Raw genomic sequence first — 25,449 nt, 5'->3', positions numbered from 1 at the left:
ACTTGAAACAACCCCTTTAAGAAAGAAAAGCCTATCTGTCTGTCTATCTATCAAAAAAGTATGGAAGCAGCACACCACAATCCATGAAAAAAAGCTAATTTAATAGCCCATGTAACGACATTTTGTCTCCAAAGGGTGAGCCTACCTCATTGCTACATTTGTGGACTGTATGTACCTGGGAGGCTTTACACTCAATCCCTCTTGATTTTTTATTTGTATCTATCTATCTATCTATCTATCTATCTATCTATCTATCTATCTATCTATCTATCTATCTATCTATTTATCTATCTATCTATCATCCAAAAAAATGGGCTTGAGAAAGGTCCACATTTTGGACTGAAACGTTGCACATGGGCAAATAAACCACATCTTTTTTTCTATTGGAGTGCTGCCTTCATTTTTTGGGATTATAGCATGAGGTTTGGTACATACCTGGAAGGATTTTTTGCACCTTTTTTTTTCCTTTGGTGCTGTTTTTTGTTTTCGTTTTCTTTTTCTATCTATCTATCTATCTATCTATCTATCTATCTATCTATCTATCTATCTATCTATATATCTATCTATCTATCTATCTATCTACAGTGGGGAAAATAAGTATTTGATGCACTGACGATTTTGCAAGTTTTCACACCTACAATGAATGGAGAGGTCTGTAATTTTTATCGTAGGTACACATCAACTATGAGGGACAGAATGTAAAAAAATACAGAAAATCACATTGCTTGATTTTTACATAATTAGCATTTTATTGCATGAAATAAGTATTTGATACAATAGAAAAGCCGAAATTTTTTATTTGATACAGATCTTCAGATCTTTCAGGTTTCGGGGCTGTCGTAGGATAACATTCAGTTTCTGCTCTCTCCAAAAATTCTCTATTGGGTTCAGGTCTGTAGATGGGCTAGACCACTCCAGGACCTTGAAATGCTTCTTATGGATCCACACCTTAGTTGCCCTGGCTGTGTGTTTCATTGTGGTCATTGTCATGCTGGCAGATGCAGCCACGACCCATCTTCAATGCTTTTACTGAGGGAAGTAGGTTGTTGGCCTAAATCTCGCGATACGTGACCCCATCCATCCTTTCTTCAATACAGTGAGGTCATCCTGTCCCCTTTGCAGAAAAGCACCCACAAAGTATGATGTTTCCCTCACGATGCTTCATGGATGGGACGGTGTGCTTGGAGTGGTACGCATCCTTCTTTTTCATCCAAACACGGCGAGTGGAGTTCATACCAAAAAGTTTTATTTTGGTATCATCTGACTATATGACATTTTCCCATGCCTTCTCTGGAACATCCAGATGGTCATTGGCAAGCTTCAAATGGGCCTGGACATGTGTTGGCGTGTACAGGAGGACCTTACATGCCATGCAGGAATTTAATTAATGACAGCGTAGTGTGTTATTAACAGTTATGTTTGAGACTGTGGTTCCAGATCTCTTCAGGTCATTGACCAGGTCCTCCCATGTAGTTCTGGGCTGATTCCTGACCTTTCTCAGAATCATCTGTACCTAATGAGGCAAGATCTTGCATGGAGCCCCAGACCGAGGAAGACTGACAGTCATCTTGTGTTTCTTTCATTTCCTAACAATTGCGGCAACAGTTGTTGCCTTCTCACCAAGCTGCTTGCCTATTGTCCTGTAGCCCATCCCAGCCTAGTACAGGTCTAAAATTTTGTCCCTGGTGTCCTTACATAGCTCTTTAAGGCCCCGTCACACATAGCGACATCGCTAGCGAGATCGCTAGCGAGATCGCTGCTGAGTCACAAGTTTTGTGACGCAACAGCGACCTCAGTAGCGATCTCGCTATGTGTGACACGTACCAGCGATCAGGCCCCTGCTGTGAGATCGCTGGTCGTGTCGGAATGGCCTGGACCATTTTTTGGTCGTTCAGGTCCCGCTGACATCGCTGAATCGGTGTGTGTGACACCGATCCAGCGATGTCTTCACTGGTAACCAGGGTAAACATCGGGTTACTAAGCGCAGGGCCGCGCTTAGTAACCCGATATTTACCCTGGTTACCATTGTAAATGTAAAAAAAAACCAAACAGTACATACTCACCATCTGATGTCCGTCAGGTCCCTTGCCGTCTGCTTCCTGCTCTGACTGCCGGCCGGAAAGTGAGAGCACAGCACGGCAGTGACGTCACCGCTGCGCTCTGCTCTCACTGTACGGCGGCACTCAGTCAGAGCAGGAAGCAGACGGCAAGGGACCTGACGGACATCAGATGGTGAGTATGTACTGTTTGGTTTTTTTTTACATTTACGCTGGTAACCAGGGTAAACATCGGGTTACTAAGCGCGGCCCTGCGCTTAGTAACCCGATGTTTACCCTGGTTACCCGGGTGCTGCAGGGGGACTTTGGCATCGTTGAAGACAGTTTCAACGATGCCGAAGTCGTTCCCCTGATCGTTGGTCGCTGGAGAGAGCGGTCTGTGTGACAGCTCTCCAGCGACCACACAGCGACTTACCAACGATCACGGCCAGGTCGTATCGCTGGTCGTGATCGTTGGTAAATCGCTATGTGTGACGGGGCCTTTAGTGTTTTGACTATGGTGGAGAGGTTGAAGTGTGATTAATTGAGTGTGTGGACAGTTGTCTTTTATAGAGGTAACATGTTCAAACAGGTGCAATTAATACAGGAAATGAGTGCAGAGTAGGAGGACTTGTTAAAGAAAAACTACAAGGTCAATTGATCAAGTACTTATTTCATGCAATACAATGCAATTTAATTACTTAAAAAATTATACAATGTGATTTTCTGTTTTTTATTCTTAGATTCCGTCTCTCACAGTTGAAGTGTAAAAATTACAGACCTCTCCATTCTTTGTAGGTGTGAAAACTGTATCTATCCAATAGCTATCTATTTATCTATCTATCCAATCTACCACATATCAATTTTCTATACCATGACCATGAATCATCAACCTAACTTGATATTGTTGAGGGCTCTTGAACGTAAGGATACACACAGAATGGGAGAGGTCTCACATTCTATGAACCAGATTCGTCTAAACCAGGGGTTGGGAATATATTTTTTGCCAAGGGCCATTTGGCTATTTATACCATCCTTTTGGGGCCTTACAAATTGCACGCTAACTCTGCCCATAAAGTATGTAGTGATGCTGGTACTGGTGTCAGGACGTAATCTTTCATTGCATGCACCTCAGCGTTTAGTAGTGAACATTGTGTGCGCATGCTCATAGAGCGAGAAGAAATTAATGGGCCAGCGGCCATCAAAATACAGCTGCCCACTCAAGTACTGTGGTCCCTAGTAATCTGCCCAGGGGCCTGGGTAAAAAAGTCATCAAGACTGTAAATGGCCCACAGGCCTGAGGTTCCCCACCCGTGATCTAGACTGATGTTTTGTATGCCAGTGTTGGTGAAGAGTGCGCTGGAGTAACATATGCCAACTTCATTGGGAGGCATGCAAATTTGATCTTTCAGCTCAAGAAATATTGCCTGTTATTATATCTGTCGTAATTTTTGCCACTTTTCTGGCATTCAATATGGGTAATTTCTGCCCACATTTTCAATAGGTGCCGGGACTGGCATAAAAATGCCAAAAGTCAAGACATTTTCACCAACTACAAGTTGTACTAAATTTTTGTGATGTTTCAAACAGTTTCCCAACACAATTCTGGGGGAAACTGGTGAATTATGGCCTTTTTCTTCAGAGGGGATGAAATTGTTCAGGCCGTTAAAGAGGTTTTCTAGGCTTTACCGAATCTTCTGCAGTCACTTTTGGTGACTGAAGACTGACTAATCCTGACACTGTGTTCTATGCACACTGTCAGGATTCTACATTCATGTAAACTTGAGTGGTAGTAATGAGACCACAACTATGTGATTTGTGTCATCCATTTCTTTTAAGAGAACTTTGAAAAAGTTGCTGGTCAGTGCATGACTGCCAGTATGCAATTTGCAATCACTCAAGCTAGCAACAGTGGAATCCTAACAGTGTGCAATATGTACATTGTCAGAATTCAGCAATTTGCAGTGAGCAAATTTAAATGAAGCCTAGAAAATCACTTTACCGTTCTAATTTATAGGTAGGTGTCATTGTCATTGTCAAACTGCTACTTATGAGCTACAATGGCATGTAAAAGATTTGGCACCCCTGGTCAAAATTAGCTATTGTGAACAGTTAAACAAGTTGAAGATTAACTGATCTTTAAAAGGCCTAAAGATAAAGATGATACATTTCCTTTGTATTTTAGGGGGAAAATATATATATTTTCATATTTTACATTTTAAAAATTACAAAAAGGAATATGGGCCAATGCAAAACTTTGGACACCGTGCATGGTTAGCACCTAGTATCACCCCATTTTGAAAGTATTACAGCTTGTAAATGTTTTTTTGTTACCAGCCAAGAGTATTTCAACCTTTGATTGAGGGATTTTCATGAATTCTTCCTTGGAAAACTCTCCCAATTCTGTGAGATTCCTGGGTTTTCTTGGTTGCACTGCTATTTTGAGGTCTAGCCACAAATTTTCAATAATGCTCAGATCAGGGAACTGTGAGGGCCATTGTGAAACCTTCAGTTTGCGCCTTTTGAGGTAGTCTATTGTGGATTTTGACATGTGTTTAGGATCATTATCCATTTGTAGAAGCCATCCTCTTTTCAACTTCAGGTTTTTTACAGATGGTGTTTTGTTTGCATCAAGAATTTGTTAAAATTTCATTGAAACCATTCTCCCCTCTACCCGTGACATGTTTCCTGTGACATTGACTGCAACACAACTCCAAAGCACCCTTAATGGTTGGTGAGATGTTCTTTTCCTGAAATTCTGTGCTCTTTTTTCTCCATACATACCTTTGATCATTATGGCCAAAATGTTCTATTTTAACCTCATTGGTCCACAGGACTTGTTTCCATAATGAATCAGGCTTGTTTAGATGTTCTTGTGCATACGTCTGACACTGAATTGTATTATGAGGACACAGGAGAGGTTTTCTTCTGATGACTCTTCCATGAAGGCCATGTGCAGGTGTCTCTGGACAGTAGAACAGTGTACCATAACTCCAGAGTCTGCTAAATCTTTCTGAAGGTCTTTTGCAGTCAAGCTGGTGTTCTGATTTGCCTCTCCAGCGCTCACTGAAATATTGCTTGGTCTTCCAAGGTCTCGCTTCTAACAAGCTAATTAAGGTCTGAAACTTTGTTCAATGTTATCTGAGCACACAAATCTCCAAGGGTGCCCTAACTTTTACATTGCCCCATTTCCTTTTTCTAATTTTTGAAATGTAAGGGTACCGTCTCACAGTGGCAATTTTGTCGCTACGACGGTACGATCCGTGACGTTCCAGCGATATCCATACGATATCGCTGTGTCTGACACGCAGCAGCGATCAGGGACCCCGCTGAGAATCGTACGTCGTAGCAGATCGTTTGGAACTTTCTTTCTTCGCTGGATCTCCCGCTGTCATCGTTGGATCGGTGTGTGTGACACCGATCCAACGATGCGTTCGCTTGTAACCAGGGTAAACATCGGGTTACTAAGCGCAGGGCCGCGCTTAGTAACCCGATGTTTATCCTGGTTACCGTCGTAAATGTAAAAAAAAAAAAACACTACATACTCACATTCCGGTGTCCGTCAGGTCCCTTGCCGTCTGCTTCCCGCACTGACTGACTCCCGGCCGTAAAGTGAAAGCAGAGAACAGCGGTGACGTCACCGCTGTGATGTGCTTTCACTTTACAGCCGGGAGTCAGTCAGTGCGGGAAGCAGACGGCAAGGGACCTGACGGACACCGGAATGTGAGTATGTAGTGGTTTTTTTTTTTTACATTTACGACGGTAACCAGGATAAACATCGGGTTACTAAGCGCGGCCCTGCGCTTAGTAACCCGATGTTTACCCTGGTTACCCGGGGACCTCGGCATCGTTGGTCGCTGGAGAGCTGTCTGTGTGACAGCTCCCCAGCGATCACACAACGACTTACCAACGATCACGGCCAGGTCGTATCGCTGGTCGTGATCGTTGGTAAATCGTTTTGTGAGACGGTACCCTAAAAAATGAAAATATCTAGATTTTTTGCCTAAAATAGAAAGGAAATGCATCATCTTTAACTGTAGGCCTTTTAGAGGTCATTTCATCTTTAACTTGCTTAACTGTTCACAATAACAGTAATTTTGACCAGGGATGCCCAAACTTTTACATGCCACTGTATTTTCTTATTCATTTATGCCATTTGCAGGCCTGTTTCCAATGTAAGACCAAATCTATGGACTTTTTTTTTGTTTTATAGACTGTCAAATGGTAATTTTAAAAAAATACGGGTGGAAGCCTCCTTTGTTATATTTTTAATGAGTATTCTCTAAAATTATATATATTTTCGTGTGACATTTTGATGGTCTTTTAAACCTTCTGTAAATGGTGAGGTCTTTTGTATCATTATTGATTATTTGTAAATGACTTTTAGGCACTTACGGTAGGTTATCATCCATATCTAGGTTACAATACTTTCTCATAGTAAATATTCAAAAGCAATAACTTATCATAGAGAACTGTGGAAACAACCAGACTGCTCTGGTTTATGGAAATATTCTGGCAGAGAAACAATTTCACAATATAGTGCGTGGCTGCTCCGCCCAACGAGCACCAGTGCTGCTATGTTGTAACCTCAGCACTTCTATAAACAGCTCAAGAATTCACCTCACTAACCCAGAGCAGCTGTGTCGGGGAAAAACACAACTTGGCGGAGCAGCCATGAAAAAAAAGTGCACTCATAATATGAGCAGGACGATGCCGTAATGCTTTGCGAGACAAAGTGCTAAGGCATGTGTCCTAGGTTGGAGTCCCTATATGGCGATGTAAGCGAATTCTAGGAAAGTGGACTTTTTTAGTGAGAGCTCAAAGTTTAGAGGCTTTAAAGGGTATAATGAAACTGAACATAAAATGATAAAATGTTAAGAATGAAAAGAAACTGCCGTCAAGAAATTGCTGAAACAATAAATACAACTGATAATTTATATCAAGGAAGAGGTCCTGTCTCCAGCATCCTGGAACGAAGAGGTGGCCATGCTTGAATATGTGAGAGATGTCAAAGATGGGACAACCTCTTCAAGTCCAATTATGGAATCAACCTTTATGCAGAAGAAATTTCTGCTGGACAGTAGGATGTTAATCTAAGATGTCGTATTGGAGAGACACACCAAGATTTAGTGTGATGTACTTAGTGCAGGGCCTGAAAAGATGGTACATGACTCGAAAATTGAAAGAACACTACAGGACGGAGATTATGCCTAAGGGTACTGTCACACAGTGCAATTTTGATCGCTACGACGGTACGATTTGTGACGTTCTAGCGATATCGTTACGATATCGCAGTGTCTGACACGCAGCAGCGATCAGGGATCCTGCTGAGAATCGTACGTCGTAGCAGATCGTTTGGAACTTTCTTTCGTCGCTTGATCACCCGCTGACATCGCTGGATCGTTGTGTGTGACAGCGATCCAGCGATGTGTTCGCTTGTAACCAGGGTAAACATCGGGTAACTAAGCGCAGGGCCGCGCTTAGTAACCCGATGTTTACCCTGGTTACCAGCGTAAACGTAAAAAAACCAAACAGTACATACTTACATTCCGGTGTCTGTCCTCCGGCGTCTCAGCTTCTCTGCACTGTGAGCGCCTGCCGGCCGGAAAGCGAGCACAGCGGTGACGTCTGACGTCACCGCTCTGCTTTCCGGCCGCTGTGCTTACACAGTGGAGAGAAGCAGAACGCCGGAGGACAGACACCGGAATGTAAGTATGTACTGTTTGGTTTTTTTACGTTTACGCTGGTAACCAGGGTAAACATCGGGTTACTAAGCGCGGCCCTGCGCTTAGTAACCCGATGTTTACCCTGGTTACCCGGGGACTTCGGCATCGCTCCAGCGCCGTGATTGCAACGTGTGACCGCAGTCTACGACGCTGGAGCGATATTCATACGACGCTGTGACGTCACGGATCGTGCCGTCGTAGCGCTCAAAATTGCATTGTGTGACAGTACCCTAACTCTTCCTAAATACAATCTATCCACTTTCGTTACATGTTTTTTTGTATCCATTTAGTTCCACGAATGGCAAATAGAAAAAGATAGAAAACTAATATGAATTTGCCATCTGTTCTACAATATGTTTAGATCTAAGAAAAATCTGTAAAATGTGTGAACATAGCCTGAGCAAATATATACAAAGAGAATGAGTGGGTCGAGCAAAAATATCTCCTTGATGTTTGTTTCTGGATTTGTCCATATTCTAAGTCATGATTCTCACTTTTCAACTACATCATATATGTAACTAGACATGAAATTAATTGGATAGGCATATTTTTCTTTTAACACTTAATCATCTGAATATAGTAAGGAGCAGAAAAATTTAGCATACATTTCGTTAGTTTGTTATAAATATAGATGCGTTCTGCAATGACTATTATGACTCATGGACAAATTGTAATAGAAGAGACTTATGGAATTTTTCATAAATCTTCAGGAAAAATACTGTAGCTTGCTCCATCAGATCCCTTATGTATGAAGTGTTGGATTAGAGTGCCAGATCCAGGGCCTCACTTTTCATCTACGTGCGAATGTGACATTATACTCAATCACAAATTTGAACTGAGTAGATTGTTAAATGAATAAGATGGTGTGGTGGCCCACTCTTGCACAAGGGCCCTCCTGTTCTCCTGTGGGCCAGTCAGAGCATGTATGAAGGTATTCTTCCCTAGAAGCAATAGCTCACGTGGAGCATGACAGAGCCTTTGTGTAATCTACTGGGTTGAAGACTCAAATTAAGGGAAACATTTGCAATGATTTTAACTTTTCGGGGGGTAATTGACCAGTGATGGGAAGTGTTTGTATAGGATAACATATTAAAGGAAGGAAGGCAAACCTAATATAATTGCTCAGAGTTGACAACACCCCAGTTGCAAGTTGAACAGAGAAATAAAGTAGTCAGACATAATAATCATGGTAGTGCCACAGATAAATTATATACTGTGCAAAAAGAATAAAGGGATTACAATTAACAATACTGTGTGAATGGGGATTGGTTGTGTACATACAGTAGACTTTCCTCAACAAAGAGTGGGTGTTACATCTCCAACCCAATCTGCTCCAGGTACATCTGCTTTGGTCACCATATGCTGTCCTATTCACCCTGCGGTGATCTTCAGATGTGGTAGCCAGTAGTGTCCTTGCTGTCCAGCCAGGGATTAGTCTAGCCAGTAGCCCAGCAGGTATAATCATCTCCATTCTGTGGCCTTTGTGGCAGTACCACACCCTATATAAACTCCCATCTTCCTGCTTTTTGCCATATGTTGTGTCTGGGAGTTCCCAGGATTCTGATGTTAATTAATAATTTCATTTATACATTATCAACATATTCCTCTGCACTTTATAATTGAGCAGAAACATGTACAGACAATAAAGACATTATAACACATGAGGCAATAGTTACAGGAGGCGTGAGGGCAGTGTTCGCAAGCTTACAATCTTTGTTTGTTGTTGATTGATTTAGTAGACCAGACTTGTATGTTGACCTCCTCTGATTCTGTTATCCCCCCTGTCCCAAACTTAAGGTACCGTTACACTAAACGACTTACCAATAGTGTTGAGCGATACGTTCCGATATTTGAAAGTATCGGTATCGGATTGTATCGGCCGATATCCGAAAAATATCGGATATCGCCGATACCGATACCCGATACCAATACAAGTCAATGGGCCACAAATATCGGAAGTGATCCTGGATGATTCCCAGGGTCTGAAGGAGAGGAAACTCTCCTTCAGGCCCTGGGATCCATATTCATGTGTAAAATAAAGAATAAAAATAAAAAATAGGGATATACTCACCCTCTGACGCGCCCTGGTTGTAACCGCTGCAACCGGCAGCCTCAGTTCCTAAGAATGAGCGAGTTAAGGACCTTCGATGACGTGGCGGCTTGTGATTGGTTGCGTGACCGCTCATGTGACTGCTCAAGTATATCCCTATTTTTTATTTTTATTCTTTATTTTACACATGAATATGCATCCCGATTCCCAATATCGCAAAAATATCGGAACTCGGTATCGGAATTCCGATACCGCAAATATCGGCCGATACCCGATACTTGCGGTATCGGAATGCTCAACACTACTTACCAACGATCACGACCAGCGATACGACCTGGCCGTGATCGTTGGTAAGTCGTTGTTTGGTCGCTGGGGAGCTGTCACACAGACAGCTCTCTCCAGTGACCAACGATCAGGGGAACGACTTCGGCATCGTTGAAACTGTCTTCAACGATGCCGAAGTCCCCCTGCAGCACCCGGGTAACCAGGGTAAACATCGGGTTACTAAGTGCAGGGCCGCGCTTAGTAACCCGATATTTACCCTGGTTACCATTGTAAAAGTAAAAAAAAAAAAACAGTACATACTCACATTCTGATTCTGTCACGTCCCCTGGCGTCCACAAGGTTAAAACTGCTTTCGGCAAGAGCGCTGCTAATATGCATGCGCTGCTGACGAGAGCTTCCCTGCACTGAATGTCTCAGCGCCGGCAGTAACAGCAGTGACATCACCGCTGTGCTCTGCTTTACGGCCGGCGCTGACAGTCAGTGCAGGGAAGCTCTCGGCCGGAGCGCATGCATATTAGCAGCGCTCCTGCCGAAAGCAGTTTTAACCCTGTGGACGCCGGGGGACGTGACAGACATCAGAATGTGAGTATGTACTGTTTTTTTTTTTACTTTTACAATGGTAACCAGGGTAAATATCGGGTTACTAAGCGCGGCCCTGTTCTTAGTAACCCGATATTTACCCTGGTTACAAGTGAACACATCGCTGGATTGGCGTCACACACGCCGATCTAGCGATGACAGCGGGTGATCAGCGACCAAAAAAAGGTCCTGATCATTCCCATCAACCAACGATCTCCCAGCAGGGGCCTGATCGTTGGTCGCTGTCACACATAACGAGATCGTTAGCGGGATCGTTGCTACGTCACCAAAAGCGTGACGTTGCAACGATATCGTTAACGATATCGTTATGTGTGACTCAGCCTTTAGTCTGGTTGACTGCACTCTAACTGATTACCTGGGATCTGACCCATGTTATCCCTCTGACTACGCCCTTTTGATTTCCGTTTCTATCCTTGTTTTATCACTACTGTTACTGATTTGGCTAGCTAGATGTCTCATGCCTTTGGTTTTCTCCTCTGGCCAGAATCCCTTCCGTGGAAGCAATCCACGAGAACATGATATAAGGCCATATCTTAAAGGGAGAAGACTGGGGTTCCACTGTAATTTGCCACACGGAGTGGCTAGCATCAAGTCTGTTTGAGATACCTTTTTTGAGCCAACATTCCCTCATAGACTTTACAGTGTACATCTTTGACAGTAAGACGTCTGATTTGTTTTATACGTATTCATTGATGTTCGGACATCAGGTGATAGTATAAGGCATCCACGCAGATAAAATATTGTCCCCCTGAGGCTGGACTCTGTACAGTGCACACTATAAGAACAAAGAACCAATCACCTAGAGCAAGGATACCAACCCCAGAAGCAAGGAAAACAGAGCAGGGTATACTTATAATATATTTAATTCTTTATTAATGGTGGTGGTACATATAAATAACAGTGCACATGTTGGATGTATAACAGATTAAAATAATATAGCCAATATACGCATACGGTTTCCCCAAAAAGGATAAAATAGGAAATGTTTGTATAATACCTATATATATATGTCTTCCAAGATGGAGTAAAATAAGTGAAAAAAACGTGGAAACATTAAAAGATAATAACCCGTAATAGGGTAAAAACGAGAAAATTCAGGGCTAAATATAAAGTGACAAAGTGCTAAGTGAAATCGTGCAATATAACCTGGTGTGAATCACTCACACATATATAAAGTGTTTTGCACCAAAGCAGAAAAAAGAGAATGGAGGACAAATACCTTAATGGGTCACCGTATCCAACAGAGCGCACCCCGACGCGCGTTTCGGATACACGATCCTTCGTCAGGGGGTGATGGATATAAGGGGCTAGGAGTTTATATATGATGCTGACAGCTGGTGCCATTGCGTTAGCGGCGCAGGCGCCGACAGATGGACCGGAAGCTCCCGCCCCCCACGTCATAGAGGCTACAGTAGGCGCTCTATAAAAAAAGCTTACAATAGAGCTAAACATATAACCAGACATGAGGCCCTATACTCCAAAAAAACGTCTGCTCTTAATCAGCCAGTAAGGTTCATCACACAGTATCATGGACAAGCTGACTTGATGAAATCATATATAATGAAATCATGGTCAATTCTCCAATCTGATCCTATTCTACAAAAATACATTGGAGATAGGCCCAATATTACTTATAGGAGATCTAAAAACCTGGGTGACTACCTGGTACAAAGTCATTATACACACAACAACACTCTTCTTTCTCCCCTCCCCTTTTGTCCTAGGTTACAGACTGGATGTAAACCCTGTGGGAAATGCGTGTCATGCCCTAACATCCAAAGAGCCCAAGAATTTACCAACTCAAAAGGGACCAATACATATCGAATAAAACATACTATCAACTGCATGTCAAAGGCCGTAATATACTATGCCACATGTCCCTGTTCCCTCATTTACGTGGGACTTACAACAAGACAATTAAAAGTCAGGACCAGGGAACACGTCTTGGGAATTTTAGCAGCTAAGGATGTGGAAGATATTTCCACCCTAAAAACAATCCCGAAGCATTTTAGGGTCCACCACAATTGTGATGCCTCACTTTTGAAAGTCATAGGCATCGATATGATTAAACCAAATGAACGTGGGGGCAAAATTAGTACACCTTTAGCCCAAATGGAGGCCAAGTGGATATGGGTTTTAGATACTGTTTCCCCACTTGGTCTCAATGAAAATCTAAGTTTTGCCCCTTTTTTGTAAACTTCAGCATTAGTGTAATTTTACTAGTTTTGGATTTTTATTCTTTTATTATTTTTATCTAGGAGTTTTATATTTTAAATGTCTATTTTTATACTATGGTGCTCATATCTTTTTATATTAACCTTTCAGATTTTACTTACCTTGTCATCATGATGTCCACTATTCCTCACCATCAGGTCGCCTATTCCTTCCATGTGATCGGCTTGTCCCAGTGGAGATGTTGACGGATATCTGACCTATGTAAAAAAGAGACTTTTGTTACTACACTATGTATATCTATTTATATATACATATAGTTCTCTCTCTTTTGTATATTTAATGTATTTACATAGTTACTGCGTAATATTAAGATGTTAGTACATAAGGGTCGAGTTGTTTAACATATAGTACGTTTCTGATTGCATTAATTATGAGTGTTAGACTCTTATGAGTCCATTTAACCATATAATTCTACTGAGTATTATTAGTATATTAATATTTTTTAGGTGTGTAATTGGGTAGCACATATTATTTTGCTAAATTACTTGTGTTCATCCTGATCTCCCTGTTGCACTTACAATTTTTATGGGTTTGAGAGGGTTTATTTGGGGTCTTTCGACTCATCTCTCTTTTATTTAGGTCCCCCCCTTTTTTGTATACCCCTTGGGCACACTACTAGGGATATTCATATTTTGCAATTGCACTTTGCCTGATATATTCCAATTAACACCTTATTATTTATTTATTATTATTATTTTTTTTTTTTTGTTTTGGGTTAGTCCTCCTTTTCATTCTTCACCTTATTACTTTTTACTCAGTTAATCTCTTTTTTTATATTAAATTCCCCTTTTTTGGCTATATATTAGGACATCACTAGCGTCTTTCTCTATTCGGTAAGCCTCTTATCCGGTCTTTCAATGTATTATTCCTCAATTGATTGCTCACGCCTGAGTGCCGGAGTGGTGCGCATGCGCCTTCGGGGGCCCGCGGTCTCTGCTCCTAGCGTCTCTGTGGTCTTGGCAACGCCGGGTACATCCTGTGCGTCCGACCACGTGACGTGGGGGGCGGGAGCTTCCGGTCCATCTGTCGGCGCCTGCGCCGCTAACGCAATGGCACCAGCTGTCAGCATCATATATAAACTCCTAGCCCCTTATATCCATCACCCCCTGACGAAGGATCGTGTATCCGAAACGCGCGTCGGGGTGCGCTCTGTTGGATACGGTGACCCATTAAGGTATTTGTCCTCCATTCTCTTTTTTCTGCTTTGGTGCAAAACACTTTATATATGTGTGAGTGATTCACACCAGGTTATATTGCACGATTTCACTTAGCACTTTGTCACTTTATATTTAGCCCTGAATTTTCTCGTTTTTACCCTATTACGGGTTATTATCTTTTAATGTTTCCACGTTTTTTTCACTTATTTTACTCCATCTTGGAAGACATATATATATAGGTATTATACAAACATTTCCTATTTTATCCTTTTTGGGGAAACCGTATGCGTATATTGGCTATATTATTTTAATCTGTTATACATCCAACATGTGCACTGTTATTTATATGTACCACCACCATTAATAAAGAATTAAATATATTATAAGTATACCCTGCTCTGTTTTCCTTGCTTCTGGGGTTGGTATCCTTGCTCTAGGTGATTGGTTCTTTGTTCTTATACATAAGGAGTGGTTTCCACTCGTCCCTTGTTGTTTTCACTGGGGTTTCTATATATTTATATACATATATGTATACATATATATACATATTATAATATATCACACAATATTTCCCCTTAAAGTGTTGACAATTTCTCTAACAGTGCACACTATGTAGCTTACATGTCGAAAGAGCTTAGGAAGCAATAATAACTTTTTGCTGCAGATTAAAGTAGGTTTACCACATGTAAGCTTCCTTTCTGTACTTTCCCGGGAAATAGAGGTTAGTTTCTTTTCTGTGTCTTCAGTGTATTATAGGTAGAGAAATTCTTTTAAAGCACCACTCTAGTGTTTTTTTATTTTAGCGCTGGAGAGGTGAAACTAAGTTCTTTGGCCCTAGTATTATACTTACCAACCGCTATTTTCTTCTGCTCCCTCCACCACTCCAGTCCCACCCCGCCCTCTTATGACTGCAACTTCTTACTGATTGAAAGTCAGAAGTAACGATAAATAGCTCTCAATTTAAGTCTACGAGAACCAGAACGAGACTCTTACTACATTAAGTTGTCACAAACTGCTGGAGAGCGTCTGGAGTGCTGCCAATAACAGATGAAGACGGCGGCTTGTAAGTATGACACTAGGGGCAGGGAATTTAGATTTGTAGCACCACTCCAAAAATTTTTTTTTTTAATTATTTCTCTAGAATGTTGGTCTCAAAGAATGCTGGTTCTTAAAGAAGTTAGATGGAAATCTGATCTGGATAAAAATGTGGTCTTCTAAAAGACTGTTGTGTTTGAAATTGTTAAACTGTAAAGCGCTGCGGAATATGTTGGCGCTATATAAATAAAGATTATTATCATTATTATTAATAAAAGAAATGGTCTTTTAGACAGGTTTACAAAGAGCAGTTACCCTATTATCCTACATCCATTCCTACAGTACATTTAAGAATCTTGAAGTGTAGAGGGAATATTAAACATCCTATATTTTTTTTTGCCAAGCATCCGAGAAGTTTTGTCAACCAGATATTTTTGTATTTAAAAAAATTGCAACTAGCCTACATTTTTTTATGTGGCTTACTATATTTTGTTGTAAAAAAATCTATTGTGAAAGAGCGAATACGCTAGAAAAGGTGTTGAAGAAAAATAACAATAAGTGTTGATATTGACATGTAAACAAATTGAGGTGCGATGACTCAAACAGGATATGTGCTGTCATGAGCAAGTGCCAGACAATGGACTGAAAGGAATTTTGTGTCAGCAAACTACAGACAACAGTGTCCTCATATCCTTTGCTCATAGATTGGTGAACTTGTCATTTTCTGAGCATCCCGTGAGTCAAGGAGAACATATACGTTTGACTATCACAGGCTGGTTTTCTAGCTTTATTATCTATGCTCATTCCCATCAACTACACGAAGGAAACAGGATCACCTAAGTGCTGTGACTAATGAAAGGGTTATAGTAAATGGTTTAGCTTTCAGTCATACTAATTAATTCTGATGAAGTGTCCGCAAATAAAGGTTGTAGGAAAATGACAAGTTGACCACGTTATTAGACGACATTAGATCTATACAATGTGTAATCCTCATAAGAAGTGCTATTAACCATAATGTACCATTCTGGCTGTTTTCTTAATGTCTTACTCTGAATAGTGTCACAAACCACAAGGGGTTTCCTGTCTTATGGAAACAAGAAATGTCACATCCTGATGCTGTTAAACCAGTTTGTTGTCAACCAATACACCACTTATATAGAGTTGCTGGCACCAGTGGTTGCCTGTTGTCTGGTTAAGAAAATAGTAATGACTATCATTGAACATATAATGATAACACATACGGCAAAAAAAGTACTGACGTGGACTTCAAACAGAGGTGGTGACGGCTAAGGCCAGGTTCACATTGCATCTATGGCGTCCGTTAGACGGACTACGCTACACCGCGGCATAGCGCGGTGTAACGCAGTCCGTTAACGCCGTCATTATGCCCTATGTCGGACGCATCGCTAGCGCACGCCCACAATGGGCGTGCGCTAGCGATGTGCCGTCATTGAGTGACGGACCCTGGGACGCGGGCTGCAGCGTTTCTGGGTCCGTCACCGCTAGCGCAGATAGAGCATCTGCTAGCTCTATCTGCGCTAGCGCGATCACATTTCGGCACTTGCGTTAACAGCAGCCCGTTAACGCATGTGTTGAACGGGCTGCTGTTATCGCAATGTGAACCTGGCTTAACAGTCAAAGCAGACAACAGCTGAACATTAGGATTCCTAAAAATGTGACCTTTCATAGATAACGCTCAGTAATGGGACTCACAGTGTTAGAAGCACATATCCAATGTGGTTAATGTAGTACAGGTTATGACATCACAAGTATAACTGCTGTGACATCACAACTTGTTTGAGTAAGATTTTACTTAGTTTAAGGCAGGGCTTTGTGCAGCGCTGACTTTTCTCTACAGTTGGCGGTCTTGCACCATTCAGGACCCCTGACAGGTAGCTCAGACAGGTTGAATCATCGGGACCTGATTGGATGAGGTCCCAATAATGTTACTCCTTTGCTATTTTCTAGATTCTGAGATTTCAGCATTTAGAAGATAGTGTCAGGGAGAGAGCTCGTTCATTCACCTCTCCGGCGCTCCCTGTGATGAGATGTGATCACAAGGGAGCTAAGGGTTGTCGGAGCTGCCGGAGCTGCCAGATACAGTGGCCTGTTAGACTAAGCCAGCACCTGAATCTAAGGGCAGAGACAGATTGCCGTATTTCTCGTGCGAGAATTGCATTGCACTGGCCTGGCACCTCTCCTGACCTGAGCAAGATAGTATGATGTATTTCTATGCAGCTGTCAAGCTCAGTTCAGGAGAGCCGACAGCCAGTATGAGGTTTAAGATGCGATTCTCGCACGAGAAATACGGCAGTCTGTCTCTTCCCTAACAGGCAATCTGACAGTGTAAAACTGATAGGTCTCGTGCAATGCAATACATGTAATCGTACTGACCCTAAAAATAAAGCTGCCTTACCAATTTTATCACAAGCGGAACAGTATAAAAAAACAAAAACAAAAAGCAATTCCTGAATTGCTGGTGTTTGGTCATTCTGTCTCCCAAAAATCGGAATAGAAAGTAATCAAAAAATGTCATGTGCCCGAAAATGGTACCAATAAAAATGTCAGCTGGTCCAGCAAAACACAAGCCATAACATGACTATGTCCACTGAAATATGGAAAAATTATAGCTCTCAAAATGTGATGCAAAAACTAGTTTTTGCAATAAAAACCGTTTTTTAGTGTGTGACTGCAGCCAAATATAAAAACCTGATATAAATCTGGTATTGCTGTAGTCGCATCGACCTGAAGAATAAAGTTGCCTAATCACTTATGCCACACAAGGAACAGCGTAAAAAATAAATAAAACCAATTCTTCGCCAGCTGTTGATTTTTTTCATTCTGCCTCACAAAGATCGCAGTAAGGTTCTGCACACATTTATCCTGCGCTCTGCACTGAGCGCTTGCATCAAGTTTCTGTGTAAATCACTGAAATACGTGATTCAAATGAAACCTCTAGTGGAAGAATCCCTATAATGGGGCAGATGGAGGCACTGTGGATGCCATAGGACCTGTGATTCGGCGGTGTCCGTATTTTTAAGATTGCATAAAGGTGCCATCGGCCACAGTTTTGTGCACTTCTGAAAAGGACAAAGCTGAACAGAGGCCAGACGGAGTCCAGAGTAACCCTGCTGCCTCATTATAGTGAATGGAGCCATCGGGGGTTTTATCTGTCACACCACGGAAATTTAGTGGGCTTCCACATTGCTGGTAGTACAGAAGCTCTGGAAAAGCAAAATGGCACCTGGCCCCCCAAAAGAAATTCAGCAAATTCTCTGCTCCCAAATCCAAATGCCCCCCTCCCTTCTGAGCCCCAGTGTGCCTAAACCACATTTAGCTCCCACATGTTTGGCATTTCTGTAGTGATGAGAGCCTGCCTAATTTACAGGTGTGTGTCCCCATAAGCATGAGCTGGGTATATTGTACTGTTGACTGCACCATCAGTTTGCAATTTTCACTCAGCAACATCCACTGGTGCTTGTTTCTGGAAAATGCCCACAGAGTCAAAATCGTCACTATACCTGTAGATAAATTCCCAAAGGGGTATAATTTCTAAAATGGGATCACTTCAGGGGAGATTCTGCTTTTCTAGCACTTAGTGCCTCTGTATATGGAGTCCACAAACTATTCTAGGAAAATCTGCGCTCCAGGAGGCAAATATCACTCCGTCCCTCTCTAGTCTCTCCATATGGCTAAGCAGCACTGTACAGGCACATATGGGGTATTTCTACATTCAGCAGAAATTGTGGGACAGATTTTGGTGCCACTTTTACTATTTTCCCAGTATGAAAATGTAAAATTTGGGACTAACACAACTTTGGTGGTAAAAATGTAAATTATTCTTTCTTCACTGCTCATGCCACGTGTCTAGCTTGGATATCCAATAATTATAAGGCACAGAGGAATCACAGAGGACATTGATATTGTCAGCAAGGTACTCCCTCAGCATCTTTCAAAACTTTGCACTCCTTTTGAGAGTACCCCACGCCTCAGGGTCTGTGCGATGGTAGGGTCTGAGAAAACTCTCCCAGAACTTTGACAGTTTTCCTCTGCCTCTGCTGGATTGGAGTTGTGTCTCTCTCACCTGTATTCCTTGGTTGTCCAAAGAACTGTGACCTCTGCCACCTGCGTTTTCAGATGGAAGTTTTTTAAATAATTCCACAACAAGGGCCTTCTGGTACCCCATTTTAGTAGACCTGTCCGCCTCGGGAATAAGAGATAGAAAGTTCTCATTGTATCGTGGGTCTAGAGGTGTCACCAACCAGTAATGACTGTCACCCAAAATTTTGAGAGCGCGATGGTCACGGTCAAGGCAGTGTAACATAAACTCAGCCATCCGTGCCAGACTGCTAACAGGCAAGACTTCTGTGTCCATGCTCTTCTCTTTGTCCCTTTCCTCAGGCCATCCACGCTGAACAGACGGTATGACAGATGTGCAGGTAGAACCGTCTATAGGGCATGAAACTAGCTCCTATTCTTCTTACTCCTCCTCATTGTCACCCAATCCACGTTGGGATGAGATGAGGTTGGACTGTGTGTTATCACCCTGTATGGTTCCTTACTCCATCTCATCGTGCCCCGCTTGCAATGCATCCTCTTTGATTGTGAGCAGAGAGCGTTTCAGAAGACAGAGAAGTGGGATGGTGACGCTAATTATGGCATCATCGCCGCTCACCATCTTGGTGGAGTCCTCAAATTTTTGGAGGATGGTACATATGTCTGACATCCATGTCTACTCCTGAGGTCTTATGTGTGAGTCTGAACTGAATACCGATGGCCTTGTTGATGCTGGTAGTCAACAACTGCCCTCTTCTGCTCACAAATCCTTCCCAACATCTGCAGTGTAGAGTTCCAATGCGTGGGGACATCACACACCAGTCGGTGAGCTGAAAGCTGCAAATGCTGCTGAAGCATGGCAAGGGCGGCAGAAGCTGTACCTGACTTTTTAAAATGGGCACACAGGTGGCTTACTTTGACACGCAGATCCGGTAGCTCCGGGTAGGTTTTGAGAAACCAATGAGGTTAAGCACATGGGCCAGCCATGGTACGTGTGTGAGCTCGCCTTGTCTCAAAGCCACCACCAGGCTACGGCCATTGTCACACACAACCATGCCTGGCTGTAGGCTTAGCAGTGTCAGCCACAGATCTGCCTGCTCTTTCAGAGCTGTCCACAACTCTTCAGCATTGTGCGGTTTTGTCACCTAAGCATATTAGCTACAGCACAGCCTGTTGCCGCTTGGCTGAGGCAGTGCTGCAGTGCTTACAGCTTGTGTCTGATGTGGTCATTTCAGAGATAGAGGCTGAAGAGGAGGAGGAGGTGCAGGAGCTGTAGACTGTGGGGGCAACCCTGATTGACCTAGGGCTCACAATCCTCGGCATTGGGATGACGTGTTCCATCCCAAGGTCTGACTGGGTCCTGGCTTCCACTATATTAACCCAGTGTGCCGTCAGCGAGATGTACCGTCCCTGCCCACAAGCACTTGTCCATGTGTTCATGGTTAGGTGGACTTTCCCAGTAACTGCATTGTTGAGGGTATGGCTAATGTGGGACATGTGCTTGTGTAATGCGGAGACAGCACACTGGGAGAAATAGTGGTCGCTGGGGACCGAGTACCGAGGGATGGCTGCCGCCATCAGGTTGCAGAAAGCTTCCGTCTCCAAGAGCCTAAAAGGCAACATTTCGAGCGCAAGCAGTCTTGAAATGTGTGAATTTAGTCTTGTGGCCTGTGGGGCATTGGCTGCGTATTTGTGCTTGCGTTCCAAGGACTGGGGTATGGACAACTAAATGCTGCGCTGGGACAAGGACATGGACGTGCTTGCTGATGGTGCTAGTTGAGTTTGTGCAGCAACAGGTGCAGGGCAAGAGGTAACTTTACTTGCACCATGGACAGGGGATTGGCTTGCACAACGGAAGAAGCAGTGGTGTCATCCGCAAAAATCCAATGTTCATTGGTTCTCTAAAGATCACCAAACATGCAGGGCGGTGACCCGATCTCCTCCCGAGCAAACCCGGAAATAGTTGGCGAGCTCCGAGCATTGTGAGCATTGCACTGCTCGGGCGAGCACCGAGTAGTGGCGAGTATGCTCGCTCATCACTAGTCTGAATACTTTCCGTACCCACTGTAAGTATAAGATAGAGTAAAAAGAATAGTTACAGTGCTCTAGTTAATATAGATAGAAATGTGAAGAGCACTGTAGAGCACTTTAGTTTGGGAAGTTAAATAGGATCAGTAGAGAAGTAGTTAACCCAGTTAGGGAATATCCCAAGTTGAGAGGGGTAGAAGTAGATATAAGGGTATGTGCACACGTCCGGATTTCTTGCAGAAATTTCCTGAAGAAAACCGGAAATTTTCTGCAAGAAATCCGCATTTTTTTTTGCGTTTTTTTTGCATTTTTTTAGCATTTTGCAAGCGTAATTAGCTTGCAGAATGCTAAAGTTTTCCAAGCGATCTGTAGCATCGCTTGGAAAACTGACTGACAGGTTGGTCACACTTGTCAAACATACTGTTTGACAAGTGTGACCAACTTTTTACTATAGATGCTGCTTATGCAGCATCTATAGTAAAAGATAGAATGTTTAAAAATAATAAAAAAAATAAAAAAATGGTTATACTCACCCTCCTATAGATGCCGGTGTGGTTCAGGACCTTCGGTGACGTCACGGCTTGTGATTGGTCGCGAGCGGTCACATGAGCGGTCACGCGACCAATCACAAGACAGTGACGTCATCACAGGTCCTGAACCACACCATCTATAGGAACAGAAGCGGCAGCATGCAGCGGTGAGAGGCGGGAACACTCCGGGGACATCGAAGGTGAGTATATGACTATTTTTTATTTTAACTCTTTTTTTTTTACCAATTATATGGTGCCCAGTCCGTGGAGGAGAGTCTCCTCTCCTCCACCCTGGGTACCAACCACACATGATCTGCTTACTTCCCGCATGGTGTGCACAGCCCCGTGCGGGAAGTAAGCAGATCAATGCACTCCTAGGTGTGCGGAATCCCCGCAATTCCGCATTTTTAATGAACATGTTGCTTTTTTTTCCGCGATGCGATTTTTTCGCGGAAAAAATCGCAACATTTGCACAAAAAATGCGGAATACACTGTAAATAATAGGAGGCATAGGTTAGCATTTTTTTTGCGTTTTTATCACGTTTTTATAGCGAAAAAACGCGAAAAAAACGTGAAAAATCCTGAACGTGTGCACATGGCCTAAAAGGTTTAGGGCAGTTAGTTGAAGATAAGAAAGAAAGCATCAGATAAGAGTTTTGTGGGATGAATGGTTCAGGGCCATAGGGCTGAAAGTTACACTTATACGAGGGAAAACAGAAAGAGAAAAAAGAACAGCATTAGAATGGCCGTGACTAGGTTCAGAGATTTACTCCGTAATGTATGAGGCCAATGGCCTGAAAACATATGTAGGAGCCAACCTTGTTTTCGTCCGCAAAGGGGAAAATGAACACAGACAGGAATCGAGTCGTAATTCTGGGAAGCTGCGGTACCGGATGGTACATCTCAGAGGCAATGAGTGCCATCTGAGGAAGGGGCAGAACAGGATAAAGGAACTGTTACCAATGTAACCTACTGTGCGGTATCTGTGAGTAAGACTGAACTGAACTTGTTGAGTAAAGTTAAACTGTTGAAAGTGAATAAAGAGTGTCTCATTGACTGTGTGGTTGCATCTGGATCCAGGATCACAGGACCCGTGGAGTCTTCAGGACCTAATGTGAGTGTTGTGCACTACACCCAAACCACAAGATAGACAGGACATTACTTGTTAGTAGGGAGCTAGGGCATTGGAGAACAGCAGCCCCTTGCTCTCAACTACCAATGTTCATTGGCTCTCTAAAGAGCACCAAACATGCAGGGCGGTGACCCAAGCTCCTGCCGAGCAATCCCGGAAATAGTTGGCAAGCTCTGAGCATCACGAGCACTGCGTATGATCGCTCATCACTAGTCTGAATACCTTCCGTACCCACTATAAATATAAGATAGAGTAAAAAGGATAGTTAATAGTGATGAGCGAATATACTCGTTACTCGAGATTTCCTGAGCACGCTCGGGTGTCCTTCAAGTATTTTTTAGTGCTCGGAGATTTAGTTTTCATCACCTCAGCTGAATGATTTACATCTCTTAGCTAGCATAAGTACATGTGGGGATTCCCTAGCAGCCAGGCAACCCCCACATGTACTTATGGTGGCTAACAGAAGTAAATCTTTCAGCTGCGGCGATGAAAACTAAATCTCCGAGCACTAAAAAATACTCTGAGGACACCCAAGCGTGCTCAGGAAATCTCGAGTAACGAGTATATTCGCTCATCACTAATAGTTAACCCCTTCATGACCCAGCCTATTTTGGCCTTAATGACCTTGCCGTTTTTTGCAATTCTGACCAGTGTCCCTTTATGAGGTAATAACTCAGGAACGCTTCAACGGATCCTAGCGATTCTGAGATGGTTTTTTCGTGACATATTGGGCTTCATGTTAGTGGTAAATTTAGGTCGATAATTTCTGAGTTTATTTGTGAAAAAAACGGAAATTTGGCAAAAAATTTGAAAATTTCGCAATTTTCACATTTTGAATTTGTATTCTGTTAAACCAGAGAGTTATGTGACACAAAATAGTTAATAAATAACATTTCCCACATGTCTACTTTACATCAGCACAATTTTGGAAACAATTTTTTTTTTTGCTAGGAAGTTATAAGGGTTAAAATTTGACCAGTGATTTCTCATTTTTACAACAAAATTTACAAAACCATTTTTTTTAGGGACCACCTCACATTTGAAGTCATTTTGAGGGTTCTATATGGCTGAAAATACCCAAAAGTGACACCATTCTAAAAACTGCACCCCTCAAGGTGCTCAAAACCACATTCAAGAAGTTTATTAACCCTTCAGGTGTTTCACAGCAGCAGAAGCAACATGGAAGTAAAAAATGAACATTTAACTTTTTAGTCACAAAAATGATTTTTAGCAACAATTTTTTTATTTTCCCAAGGGTAAAAGGAGAAACTGGACCAGGGATGTTGTTGTCCAATTTGTCCTGAGTACGCTGATACCTGATATGTGGGGGTAAACCACTGTTTGGGCGCACGGCAGGGCTCGGAAGGGAAGGAGCGCCATTTGACTTTTTGAATGAAAAATTGGCTCCAATCTTTAGCGGACACCATGTCGCGTTTGGAGAGCCCCCGTGTGCCTAAACATTGGAGCTCCCCCACAAGTGACCCCATTTTGGAAACTAGACCCCCCAAGGAACTTATCTAGAAGCATAGTGAGCACTTTAATCCCCCAGGTGCTTCACAAATTGATCCGTAAAAATGAAAAAGTACTTTTTTTTCACAAAAAAATTATTTTAGCCTCAATTTTTTCATTTTCACATGGGCAACAGGATAAAATGGATCCTAAATTTTGTTGGGCAATTTCTCCTGAGTACACCAATACCTCACATGTGGGGGTAAACCACTGTTTGGGCACATGGTAAGGCTCGGAAGGGAAGGAGCGCCATTTGACTTTTTGAATGAAAAATTATCTCCATCGTTAGCGGACACCATGTTGCGTTTGGAAAGCCCCTGTGTGCCTAAACATTGGAGCTCCTCCACAAGTGACCCCATTTTGGAAACTCTACCCCCCAAGGAACTCATCTAGAGGCACAGTGAGCACTTTAAACCCCCAGGTGCTTCACAAATTGATCCGCAAAAATGAAAAAGTACTTTTTTTTCACACAAAATTTCTTTTAGCCTCAATTCTTTCATTTTCACATGGGCAACAGGATAAAATGGATCCTAAAATTTGTTGGGCAATTTCTCCTGAGTATGCCGATACCTCATATGTGGGGGTAAACCACTGTTTGGGTGCACGGCAAGGCTCGGAAGGGGAGGCGTGCCATTTGACTTTTTGAATGGAAAATTAGCTCCAATCGTTAGCGGACACCATGTCGCGTTTGGAGAGCCCCTGTGTGCCTAAACATTGGAGCTCCCCTACAAGTGACCCCATTTTGGAAACTAGACCCCCCAAGGAACTTATCTAGATGCATAGTGAGCACTTATAACCCCCAGGTGCTTCACAGAAGTTTATAACGCAGAGCCGTGAAAATAAAAAAAATAATTTTTCTTTCCTCAAAAATGATTTTTAGCCCAGAATTTTTTATTTTCCCAAGGGTAATAGCAGAAGTTGGACCCCAAATGTTGTTGTCCAGTTTGTCCTGAGTACGATGATACCCCATATGTGGGGGTAAACCACTGTTTGGGCGCACGGCAGGGCTCGGAAGGGAAGGCACGCCATTTGGCTTTTTGAATGGAAAATTAGCTCCAATCATTAGCGGA

At 42.6% G+C, this 25,449-nt stretch overlaps 1 long non-coding RNA gene across 1 annotated transcript in view; it reads right to left on the bottom strand.

Moving 5' to 3' along the window:
• LOC143773796 (uncharacterized) overlaps positions 1-25,449 on the bottom strand; it is a 144,596-nt gene that overhangs the window by 13,536 nt on the left and 105,611 nt on the right. The window contains exon 2 of the long non-coding RNA XR_013215367.1: positions 13,034-13,129. This is a non-coding gene — a long non-coding RNA (uncharacterized LOC143773796). The remainder of the gene's footprint in view (positions 1-13,033; positions 13,130-25,449) is intronic.

Source organism: Ranitomeya variabilis, chromosome 5, assembly GCF_051348905.1.
Source record: "Ranitomeya variabilis isolate aRanVar5 chromosome 5, aRanVar5.hap1, whole genome shotgun sequence".
In the NCBI taxonomy this organism is placed as follows: Eukaryota; Metazoa; Chordata; class Amphibia; order Anura; family Dendrobatidae; genus Ranitomeya; species Ranitomeya variabilis.
Note: the sequence above shows the minus strand (reverse complement) of the source record. Positions and strands in the feature narration are given on the sequence as shown.